The sequence below is a fragment of the Desmodus rotundus genome, chromosome 4 (assembly GCF_022682495.2).
Source record: "Desmodus rotundus isolate HL8 chromosome 4, HLdesRot8A.1, whole genome shotgun sequence".
NCBI lineage: Eukaryota > Metazoa > Chordata > Mammalia > Chiroptera > Phyllostomidae > Desmodus > Desmodus rotundus.
Window position 1 is genome coordinate 91,701,582 of NC_071390.1, and position 13,134 is coordinate 91,714,715.

Below are 13,134 nucleotides of genomic sequence, written 5' to 3' on the forward strand. Positions count from 1 at the left end.
TTATACCCTAAGAACCCTGAAACACCAATCCAAAAGAGCCTGTGCACCCCAATGTTCATAGCAGCACAATTTACAATAGCCAAGTACTGGAAGCAACCTAAGTGCCCATCAGCAAACGAGTGGATCCAAAAACTATGGTATATTTACACAATGGAATTCTACACAGCAGAGAGAAAGAAGGAGCTTATACCCTTTGCAACAGCATGGATGAAACTGGAGAGCATTATGCTAAGTGAAATAAGCCAGGCGGTGAGGGACAAATACCATATGATCTCACCTTTAACTGGAACATAATCAACAAAAGAAAAAAGCAAACAAAATACAACCAGAGACATTGAGGTTGGGAACAGTCTAGCAGTGGCCAGGGGGGAGTGGAGTGGGGACAGTGAGAAGAGGGGATTGCAGGAACTATTATAAAGGACACATGGACAAAATCGGGGGGGATGGTGGAGGTGGGGGAGGGAGGTGGGTTCAGCTGGGGTGGGGGGCAGGGAAGGGGAGAAAAGGCATACAACTGTAATCGAATAACAATAAAAATTTTTAAAAATAAATAAAAAAAGAGTAAAAAAAAGAGAATATTCTAGATCTGAAGGAACTTAATGTAGTATTATTCATTTATTTATTCAGAAACTCATTTAAATGCTAACATTTATGGAGAAACCCCAATAACTGAGACTTTATTTTTACTGCCACAATTGTGTCAGTAACTAATACTGAAGATGGGGTGGTGGGGCGGGTAGTGTGAAGAGGAAGTCCATACCTAAAGATAGGACTCAAATGTGGGGAGCTGCAAGAGAAGAAACAGTAGATGTGTAGATTCCATTCATTTATGTAATCTACAATGAATGAATACTTGTTGCTCTTCTGTAACGTGCCCAATTTTACAGGATTCTTTGGAGATTTCACAAAGAACTTTAAAACGTAATCTTAAATTTAAGGAATAATTATCTTACTATCAGAAAACCACATTTACATAAAAATATGGTTTAGTGGAAATGAGTATAAATTGTTTCAGATGATCAGAACACGGAAATGTCAATGTGGATTAAGACTTTAACTGTGCTTTGTAAGTGCGGTATGGTTTGGATTGGCACCAGAGATTAAAGAAAGCACTGAAGCCAAATATCCTAAGGGAAGGTGTTGAATTAGAAGATTAGTAAAGCAAACAAAACAAAACAAACTCCACAAAACAAAACAGAAAACAAATTGATTTTCCTGAGGCAGATAATTACTTGAAGAGCAGAGGGAGTTTGAAGGTGCTAGGTTCCCCAGGAAGGAGACTTAGGTCTCCCTCTGAGTGCATTAGGCAGTGCTCTCGTGATCAGGCTGTGGCAGGAAAACCCAAGAAGCAGGATTGAGCAGAGGGAGAAATTGCACTCCACGGAGGTCTCAACAAAGGCCTCAACTGACCTCAATGGAAACTCTGAAGCTAGGATGACCCTTCAGAGTTGCAGCAACAGGACTCAACTTATCTTGTCATGACTGGTCAATCGAATGCCGACTTCCTCCAGGAAGGGGTGTGATCTCGGACGAACCGGATCGCTGAAGCTGAAGGCACGTTTCGGAGTGGCCTAACAGTTGGAGGTAATCAGCTCCAATGCTGGAAGGAGACAGGGCAACATCACAGCATCCACTCCACTCCATTCCTCATACCTTTCAGGTCCAGTTGTTTGTGTATGCTCTCGGAGTAGGTCCTCCAGGACTCTGCTGTACCTATTTTTCTGAGGTAACTTTAAAAGAAGAAGTTATGTGGGACAAATTACAGCTGGTTTCAGGACCACAGCTGGTACTCATGATCTCTCTCCTACACCACAGTCTAGTACTCCAGCTGGTCTAGGTGGCTTACTGGGTGCAGTGACTGTGATGCCCACCCTTCTGGGATCTGGGCCTGTCCTTTTTAGGCTGTGGTTTCTGCGCTAGTCCATTTACTGTGCAAGTTGATCAAGCAAGTAGCAATAGGTACCAAAGTGAATCACCTGGTGCCAATATTTTTTCTCCTGGTTCTCTTGTTTTAAAATGAAGCTGATTATTGGGGTCGATTGCCCTCACCAGGAGGGTGACTCCTCCTCCTGCCCTCTGCTCTCTTGGCACAAGGAGCCCAAAGTCTTCACGCAAAGTCATAACTCATAGTTCAGTGGACATCCTACTATGTGCCCAGGAGGAGGCATCACCACCTTGGAAATCAGAACAAAGCCCAAAGTCGCTTGAATGAGAAACATACATTACCCAAATGAGTAACTGGAAGTGATGGGGAGCAGAGTCCCTCCTGCCTTCAGCATTTGGTTTCCGTATCCATACGCTCCATCTTTTGGAGACACACCACCTTCAACATACTTTGAATCCAGAATGATGGTGCCCCATGCTGGCAAGCTATTGTCTAAACTGGTGTTTTAGTTGTGCTTCAACAGAGTAGTCTGCTCTATCAGGCTGGAAGCTTCTGGATGCTGTGGTATGTGATATGACCAGGCAATGGTTCCATGTTCTGAAAACTGGGCAAGGCATCAGGAAGTTTTATGGGACAACTGCTCTAACCTGATCATCATCTTTGACTGCTTTTAGTTATGTAGATTGAGCCATTCCCTTATTTGCTATCATCCCTCTTGCTGCTAAGGAAGCCAGATCCTAGTAACATCTAATAACAATAATTTTACCTACCTAAATTCTGTTGGTTAAGCTTTCCCACCCGTCCCCTATGGCTTGGGATTCCCATCATCTCCATTGCTCTCAGAGAATGCAATTTTATAATCGCATATCTTACCATCTGCCTTTGCTTAGCAGAGAAGAGGAATAATTGAACTTCTTAGTGATGCTGATTCCTTTATCACCAACAGACTCCTTATTGCTTTGTTAAATAATAAACTCTGGATGCTCCCAGAGCACATGGTCATTGGTGATATTTTAGACCTTACATAGTGCAATCATTCTAGCATGCTTTAGTTGCTGAGGCTTTAAATCTCTTCTTCTCTGTCTGGTATTACAATCATGTCATTTCTACCTCACTTTGTGCTGCTTCTCGAATTTTTTTAGCTTCTGAAAGCCACTCTAGAAGCGTGTTGCTGAGATCTTTGTCAGGGGGTATAGTTATTCTTCCCCATTAACAGGCACAGAGCTTTCCCAGCCAACTTGTGTTGGTCTTTAGCCCTAATTATTGTCTTAGTGTCCAGAAGTGGAAGTAGGGGAGACTCACAGGGGTCGGGAACATATGTGTCATATTTTCTTTCAGGTAGAAGCCTCTGCCTCTTCCTCAAGCCAGGGGAAGTACTCACCTTAAGAAGGAGGAGTGGACTGTTTTGACAGATTTCAGGAATATTTAGGGGTTCAGTACTGGAATATCTCAGCACAGGTATCCCCTTCCATGACTCTGGGCCCTGATGTTTGGATAGCCAACTTGACTAGGCTTGGCATGTAACTTTTTTAAAGAGCTCTGCCATACTCATGATTAAGTTCTGGTCTATGGAGTTTTTTGTCTTCAAGCCTACAGAAGTGAAAGCTTCTTTATATTCTACCAGGAGTGCCCTTGACTTTCACACTTAGTTTTAATTTCCAGTTAATTCTCTCAGTCTTTCATTATTCTTTTCCAAGATATCAATTGTATTTAGCAACACATCCACTTCCATTATACATACAGTTACTGTTTCTCCCATGCTTTTCAAACACCTAATATACCAGCACATTAATGCAGTCCCCCCCACAGTCATTTTGCCCCAGTTCCCACAAGCAAAAGTTTTAAGAATTGCATTGGCCAAGTAGTTAAAGAAAAGTGAACATAACCAACCAACCAAAGGAATTCAATAGTCGCTTAGTCAGGTTCCACTTTGGTGATGGATTTCCAGATAATATTAGTATAATTGGAATTTTGGGAGGCTTGCCCATTTAAAGGATGTTTTTTTGTTATTTGCTTATATGATTTTTAAAATATATATTATAATTGATAAAGGAAAATTTTAAGTCTACTATTAGGTACTTAATTTTCCAGCAATGGTTAATACACTTTTAATAGAAAGATAACTTTAACACAAAAATAATTAAATTGAAGGTTGTTTAAAGTAATCAAGTCAGACTCTTACAGATGTGAACAGTACCCTACTTCAGTATAGATGAGTTTAGTAGCTACACTTGGGGGATATTCTTTAAGCCTTAATAAGTGATTCATCAACAATGGGAATATATTTGCTGCCCCAAATGTAATTGTATTTAATCTAAGACCTAAATTATTTCACCACTACTGTTAATGATGTGTAATGAAAAGCTTGACAGAAAAAGAAATGTAGGAATGGATCAGATTATAGATTCATGTACAAGGCTGAAATATATTAAAGAATTGTTCATGTTCATATTTCTACTTGAGTTTTCTTAAGGTATTTAAAATCTTCCATTTTCAATCTAAGCCTCAGAACAGTATGTTGGGAATAGTGAACAGGGAACAAACCCCTCATAGCCTTATAAATAAAGATCAAGAGTTTAGATTTTACTCTAAGTATATTTTTCTCTAAGTTATTGAATTATTTTAAACAAAGTATTACACACATTTAAAAAAAAGAGAGAGAGAGAGAGATCACTCTCCAGAATTGGAGGCAAGCATGGCTGAAATGTTGGGAGAGTACTGTAGTAATCCAGTTAATAAAGAGAAAGGATTCAGACTAGGGGTGGAATTTGATGAAACAGAGTAGACAGATTTGAGATAAATGTTTAGGTTGGAATGATGGATCTAACTGGAGAATTAGATGTGTGGGAACAAGCGTACTTGGATATTTGGAGAATAATAACAATCTCTGTCATAACTATCACTCTAGAATGAAAGCAAAGTGAGTATGTTTTCCAACTAACCGTGAGCACTTCTTACCATCAGATTCACTGAAGGATGTTCTAAAATCTCCATCTTATGAATAGAAACTGAACATTAAAAGCTGGACTGAGATACAGCATGGAATAATGACAAGAACTTTTGTTAGCATGTGGTAGGTATTTACTACATAAAAGAATGAAGAAGTTAAAAAATTGCAACTGGCATGGGAATCAAACCAGGCTTATCTTATAATTGCTTTTCGTGGAGTTTGTTCTGCCTGTTTAAAAACTCCAGATCGTACACAACTTGGGTCAGATTGTGATATACTCTACAAGACACACATTTAAAGTTCAATGAGGAAATGAGATTTTACTTAGTTTCAGTGACATTTTTCTTAGTAAGTACAGAAAACGTCAACATACAATTATGTTGAGGTTTTGCTAGCAATGCATGTGAAAAATTATTTTTTGTTGTTTGTTCATGAGTCTTTGCCTTCCCTACCTTCCTTCAAGAGATTAGATCCACGGGTGATGGCACCTATATTTTAGGTCATATTCCCTACAATAGTGGCAAATATGTTGACATTTGTATTTCCTCCACTGGATCCATTGCACTCTACTCCCTACTCTTAAAAACTATCACAACAACTTACAAAAAAATTGCATTGGGAAATGAAATATTATGAAAAAATAGTGAGGGTACAGAATATTAGAGCAGCACAGTGGCTAAAGGATATAAAATGGACATATCTATTTTATCTCACTAATGATTTGAGAAATATGCTATAAGCACATAAGGAAATTTATGGAAAATAGTATTAGGCCATAAAGTAATAAAATATTATAATTTAATACATGTTCTTAAGTCCTTAAATTTTTGTTGTTATTATAGGTAAGTTTTTAATATAAATTTCATTTTATACCTGTTGTTTCTATATAATAATGTACATTTATATATTAATCTTATATTGAGGAAATTTGGTTAGCTCCCATTAATTTAGAGGCCATATCTGTATCTTTTCTCTGGGTTCTGTGTGCACGAGGACCATGTGGACTCCTTGAAGAGAAGTGTTTGTTGGAACCTGTTCTGACTTCCTTAGTGGAGGGAGGTGCTTTGCTGTGGAGCTCTCATCACAATGCTTAGCCTGCTGATGCAGCTCCCAAGCCATGCCGGCCCTCACCTGCAAAACTCTCGTCACAGCCTCAGCTGAGGACTCACATTCTAGCCTTCTCCATTTTAAATGCATTTGACAGGGTAACAATAAGGGTTATGAATAAGCTCTTTTTATTTCAATCTTCACCCTAAGTCATGTTTTTGATTTTAGAAAGAGGAGAAGGGAGGGAGAAAGAGAGGAAAAGAAACACTGATTCAAGAGATGCAATCTAGGCATTTGCCCTGACCGGAAATTGAACCTGCGACTTTTCTGTCCATGGAATGATGCTCCAACCAACTGAGCCACACTGGCCAGGGCTGAATAAGCTCTTTTAAATCAAATACTCATTATGTGGAAAATCTCATGGGGGGTGGGGGTGGGAATCAACTATCACCCATCCACATAGCTCATTTTAATTAATAAATTTATTTTAATACACCTATTCTTTAAAAGATGTAAAAATTCCACCGACACATTTATTTAATATTTTTCTTTTGTTGCTTATATTTACTATCATAAATGCCTATGGCATTTTATCTACAGACTGTATTGAATATTCTCAAATAAGCAAAGCCTGTAGTTAAGTATTCTGTCTTGACAGACCGATTCCTTTAGTATCATTAAAATATTCACAGTATGCTATTCAGCTGTTTACTTTTTTGTACTTTTCTGTACACAGAGGTAACACAAAAATCATTTGTCAAAAAGTAAGTCTGGTGTTTGGTTCAGAAAGTAAGTGAACCCTCGGTTATTGGTTAAGACTTTTCAGTTATGAATGTTATGAGGAACTAGATTATTTGCTGATGGTGAACAAAGACCTGGTGCAAACCAGGCATTACATAGGGGTGATGAGATGATATGAGGTCATTGTGAACACAGTTCGTAGATGCAGAGGCTGGGGTAGAGGGTGTGGGCAAGAATGACATCTGGAAACACACTCACACTCATGTGGCCTGAGATTAGACCTTGATTTAAATTGTGAACAAATTAAAATTCAGTTTAAGTATCACATTCACCAATTTTCTTTTAAGCAATTGGATTTATTTTCTCTGTGTCAAAGAAAGATACTCTAGAGAATGAGTATCAAACATATGTATGCCTATGTTCATAGTGGTGTTATTTGCAAAGGCCAAGATTTAGAAGCAGCCTAAGTGTCCATCAGTAGATGAGTGGATAAGAAATCTATGTTACATTTACACAATGGAATATTCCTTGGCCATAAAAAAGAAGAAAATTTTACCCTTTGCAACAGCATGGATGGACCTGGAGAGCATTATACCAAGTGAAATAAGCCAGCCAGAGAAAGATAAGTACCATATGATTTCACTGATCTGTGAAATCTAATGAACAAAATAAACTAACAAACAAATAGAAACAGACTCATAAATAGAGTACAGACTGAGAGCTGTCAGAGGGGAAGGGAATTGCAGGGCCAGATTAAAAGATGAAGGGATTAAGCTAAAAAAGAAAAAAACCTCATAGACACAGACATCAGCATGGTGATTACCAGAGGGGAAGTGGGTTTGGGGGAAGTAGGGAGGGTATACTGAGAATAAATAGTGATGGAAGGAGACTTGACTTAGGGCAGTGAACACACAATACAATATACAGATGATGTGTTATAGAATGTTGCAGTTGAAATGTATACAATTTTATTAACCAATGTCACCCCCATAAATTCAATGAAAATTTTAAAACGTACACAAAAAGGAAAAAATCTAGATTTTATTGTTCACATGTGTAATAATATGTCACAGAGTCATTTTTAAATGTAAATTTTGAGACCAAAATGAGATGATATGTAATAAGATTTTGATTTGACAGTCATGAGAGGCTCAAATTTCAGACACAAATTCTGGGGCACAGGGAGGAGAAATAACATTCTATACTAGTTGGGTAAATGCTAGTTAGATAAACGCTCTCAAATGAATAGATGGACTGTGCCTAGTTTTCTCATTTATAAAATGACATTAATTTTACCTAACTCTCAGGACAACCATCCAGTCAGTGATTTGGAATCTTTTGGGAGAAAAATCATACAGTTATTCATTCATCGGCCTTATTGACTACTAATAATATACCATCACTCAGAACAGGAAGGACGTTACTCAGCTTTCCTGGAGCTCATATTCTATTAAGGATAAAGAGATAAATACATATATAATATTCCAGGTAGCAACAGATGTTAAAACGCACACACATGCATTCACACAACATTAAATCAGCGTGGCCTGAGTTTCTCGTTTACAAAGGGTGGTCAAGAAATCCTCTGACAAGAACCAAGCTAACCACGCTGAGTAGGGGTCTATAGGAAGAAAGTTAGTGATTGAGGGGGTTGCTTCGGGTGAGAATAATCAGGCAAACCAACAAGCCAGGACCCATGTTCAAATTCAGAAGCTGAGGCGCATGTGCAAAGGACAGCAATGAGGGCATTGCGGTTAAGAGGTGGGTGAGGGTGGCAGGAAGGGGAAGTTATGGGGTTCAGAACCCAGAGGGTTTAACTCTGAATTACACTGCACACCATAGGGGATTCTTGGAGAGTAGCACGGTGTTATTTAAATGTTAGCAGGATCCCTCAGGCTGCTGCGTGGAAGGACTTGGTTTGGGGTGGCAGGAGTAGACCGGAGGAAACTCCTACTGCGACAACCTAGGCCCGCCCTCACAGTGAGTCTGATAGGATGATGGTGAGGAAGGTGGAAAACGTGGTCAGCTTTGAGCCCTGTTTTAAATGGAGAGCCAACAGGATTTGCTGATGGTTTTCATGTAGGATGTACAAGTCAAAGATGACTCCAAAGTTATTAAATTTTAGAAATTAAAATTGTGCAAACAATTTCAAAATAAACATATATACAGTCTTGAAGTGTTTATTCTCCTTCATGGTTTGGGTTAGTGGTTGTCAAACTTGGATGTGTAACAGAATCATCTGGAAAGCTACCGGAGAGTACAGAGGCCAACATATTCATACAGAATAGGACTGGAGCCTCTGCATTTCTACCAGATCACAGGTAAATGTAATGCATGCCCAATTTTGAGAACAGCTGGTTTAGATAAAGAGAAATATTTTAGGGAGATTGACTGATGTCTTAAGACCTTTTTCACCAAAAAATTAGAAATTTATTTATTTTCATTTTATGAATCAGGAACTGTTCTTTGTAAGTCACTTAACATTTACTGGGTAGAAAATTAATCTTACTAAATTAATCATAGATTTCTATTCTTGACATTTCCCTTTCTGCTTAGCATTAATTCCCAGACTGAATAAGTTCCCCAATTTCCCTGTTGTATTTGAAAACTGCATTTATACTTGGTGACTGTGGCCCATAAGCAGGCAGGTGAGTGTATAATTCTCTTACTGTATCCACACTTGTAGGGAGGAGTATATGCTATCACAAGGCAACACTATGCTGTTTATCTTCTGCTTTGCTACACTCACCCTCTTGCTCTTTGTAGCTTTAAGTTTCGCATTGTGCCTCATTCTTCCAGTAGAGGTAATTGTACCACACACAGGGATCAGAGTTGTGTTTTCAAATCCTGGAGGTAATACAACAATGGCCATTCCTGCAAATGGGAAAACCCGGAGGCAGGAAAACAATTCTTGTATCTGGGTCACTCTGGTTGCTGCTGGCCTAAGGGACAGGGTCGGAAAGCACCAGGCACATGGGAACCTGTGCTTTGTACCCAGTTCTTTTTTTTGCAGAGCACGCTGCCGCTATGTGACTGAGAGGACACCTGATGAGATGCAGGGGCATCATGGGGACTTCAGGGGGAAAGAAGAGATTTGGGAAAAAATACTGGACAAAAATGTAAATGAAGTAAATGTAATGACCAGCACTACCGGACTCCGTTGTTTTCAATAACACAAATGCTTTCAAGAAGATTAATTTCTAGGACAAGAGAAGGACAGCACAGATACAATCTAATTGACAGAATTGTCCTGGCAACTGATTCTATTATTTTCAATAGGCAGAATTAGAGAATCTGTTATACACTGTATTGATATTCAAAAGGGAGAAATGTAGAGAGGTAAAACTGAATTTAACTTTTGCAGACGTTTTTACGTAAATACTTAAAGATGCAAAGTTTCAAAATGGCCCAAAGTATAAAACTGATAAATAGAACCCATGTTATGCTAAATAATTTAATAAACATTGTTGTGACCTAAAAGTAAAATCAAAAGTGAAATCCTCTCAATCTTTCAACTTGCAAGCAAAACCTTTCATTCATTCATCTTGCAGGCAAAACGTCCCCTGAAAATTCACACATCATACACAGCTATGGATTTATCTCAGGAGAGCAGATAATTCTTTAAAAAATGACTACAATGGATTTCCATGAATTACTTCAGCATGTACTATTTTGCTAGATCTTAACATATTGTAGGTATTTATAACATTTTTATTTAAATGAGTTGGCTCATACAAATAAAATATTGTTTCTTTCATTATAAAGTCAATTTTTTAAGGTAAAATTATTTTCTCAATTTTAAACCAGTAAGAGAAATATATATTAGGAGGACATTTTTTCTAAGATATTCCTAAAGTTATAAGTATCCGTTTAATTTTTTGTCCTGTATTTATTAGTTTAGAAGCAAGTAACCAATCAAAAAGCTAGGATTACTATTTTGATTTGCATGTCCACTCATGGTGCAAGCAGCCACGAAAAAAATCATTGAACAATATCTGGATTTTAGTTTCCTGACCTGTTATGTAAAGAGAATAAGTCTCCCACTCTATGAAGTTTGTAGGAACTTAATTGAAATTCTTAGCAGAAAGGTAACTCTTTAACATATGATTACTAACTTTTTTGTGATTGTTAATAATTGAGTTAGCCATCACAGATTGAGACACACACTGACCTGGGAAATCCCTGAAAATGCAACAGGCGTCACTGGTCCCCAAGGAACTGGTGAATCAGTAATCTAGCGGGATGGATTCCTGTTTTCTTTAAATGAGAAAGCACTTTTTGTAAAGAGCTTACACGTTTGGGTGCTATTATTAAACACACCCATTTGTGCCACAGTTGTGAACTGAGGACCAGAGTTGATCTGTGGCCCTGGGGAGAAACAATTGAACAATTTAAGAATATATTATTATAAGATTAGTAAAATTACAATAGCCAAGTACTGGAAGCAACCTAAGTGCCCATCAGCAAATGAGTGGATCAAAAAACTGTGGTACATTTACACAGTGGAATTCTACGCAGCAGAGAGAAAGAAGGAGCTTATACCCTTTGTTACAGCATGGATGGAACTGGAGAGCATTATGCTAAGTGAAATAAGCCAGACAGTGAGGGACAAATACCCTCACCTTTAACCGGAACATAATCAACAAAAGAAAAAAGCAAACAAAATATAACCAGAGACATTGAAATTAAGAACAATCTAACAATAGCCAGGGGGGAGTGGGGTGGGGACAGTGGGAGGAGGGAATTGTAGGAGCTACTGTGAAGGACACAGGGACAGGATGGGGGGGGAGGGTGGAGGTGGGGGAGGGAGGTGGGTTTGGCTGGGGTGGGGTGGAGGGATGGGGAGAAAAGGCATACAACTGTAATTGAATAACAATAAAATTTTTTTAAACGATTAGTAAAATTTACCCGGTTTTCTAAATTCCATGTTCAATGAGGCATAACTTTACAATAGAAAAAATATATACTTAAGCTACTGGCTCAATAAATAATTCCTTTATTTACCAAATGTTTATTAATTATTATTCAAACATTTTATTCTGAAGAAGGGGTCCATAAACTTATTGGAATCACCGATTCCCTTGTGAATCAAGTAAAGAAAAGAATTCTCACTGCCTCACTCTGTGCAGATACACAACACTGTCCTTAAAATTTCAAGAAGTCTGAAATCTGTAACCCCATAGGAATTTCATTTCTTTAATGTGACTTCTTCCTTCATTCAAGCCAGCTTTGTCCACTCTAACAGCACCAGACCCCTCCACCTTTGCTCATATTGCATGTCCACTCCCTTAATCATTAAGTCCCCAGGACAATTAGGTTCTGGTCAGTGTTAAACTATCTTAAAGGACAAAGCCTTGGGTCTATTGACTGTAGAAACAGAGTTTCAGTCAAACCAAAGAAAACATCTTGACTTCAGTTGTGATTCAACCCCAAACCCATGAAAGTGGAACAACCCTACTGACCACATTCTGGTGAAGCCAGACAGAGGGACACCACGGCTGACATGGGGACCAGATACAAAGATCAACTACCCCTACTCTACCAATCAGTGGAGTCCATGACCCTAACTCCCTTATCAGCTTGATCAGTGACTCATCTCATTCACTAGAAGCCACTGAGGATCCAGGTCTTTGAGTAATAGTGCCCCTGTGTCTCCAGGCTTGGTGCCATTTCCTTCAATAAATCTGTACTTTCTTTGCTGCATAATTCTGTTTGCATTTTATCAGGTTTTCACATGCACAGGCATACAAACCCCCTTTAGTTCAGTAACAAATCCAGGTGAAAAATACCTCATCTCCAAAGAAACTTACTGAGCACTTACCTTGTCCTCAGAAACGCCACAAGTACTGAGGACACACGGGGAACTAGGGTCTGCTCCAATCCTGTACGTAATACACGTAAGCTGGGGAAGGCATATATCTTACCTAATCACAGAAATGACTTCCTTCAGCCACATGGAAATGAAAAGGAGGTAATTATGATGATTTAAATTTTGAATACACTAAGAATTGAAAATATTCTGCTAAAGAAAACAAACTTTTTCTTTTTTATTCCTTTTATTTTACTTACTGCTTTTCACTACCATAAAATGTAAGTAAACATCAAATCTAGATTTTTGTTTTAAAAAGGATATTATGGCTTATCTTTTAGTTAAGCACATTTTGAGCACCTACAATATGAAGAGCACCACACTAGGTAGTTTAAAACCACCTTTTATTTCCACTCATTTCTATGCTTTCATAATCACGTGTTCGCTCTCACTGGGCACTTCCCTTTGAAAAAAAGTATTTTAACAGTTGACTGTGTCTTCAGCAAAAGTCATCATATTGAAATAATAAAACAGACCATGTCTTGCTGCGCATGATATTGAGTGAGGAAATAGAGAAAAGGAATAAAGATTTGTTTAATAGTGATGAATGTAAGAAAAAATAAACAAAGTATCAAGAGATAAAGGATAAATGCCCAAAACTATGTATCAGCATGTATATTATGCAGCAAGGTACAGAACAAA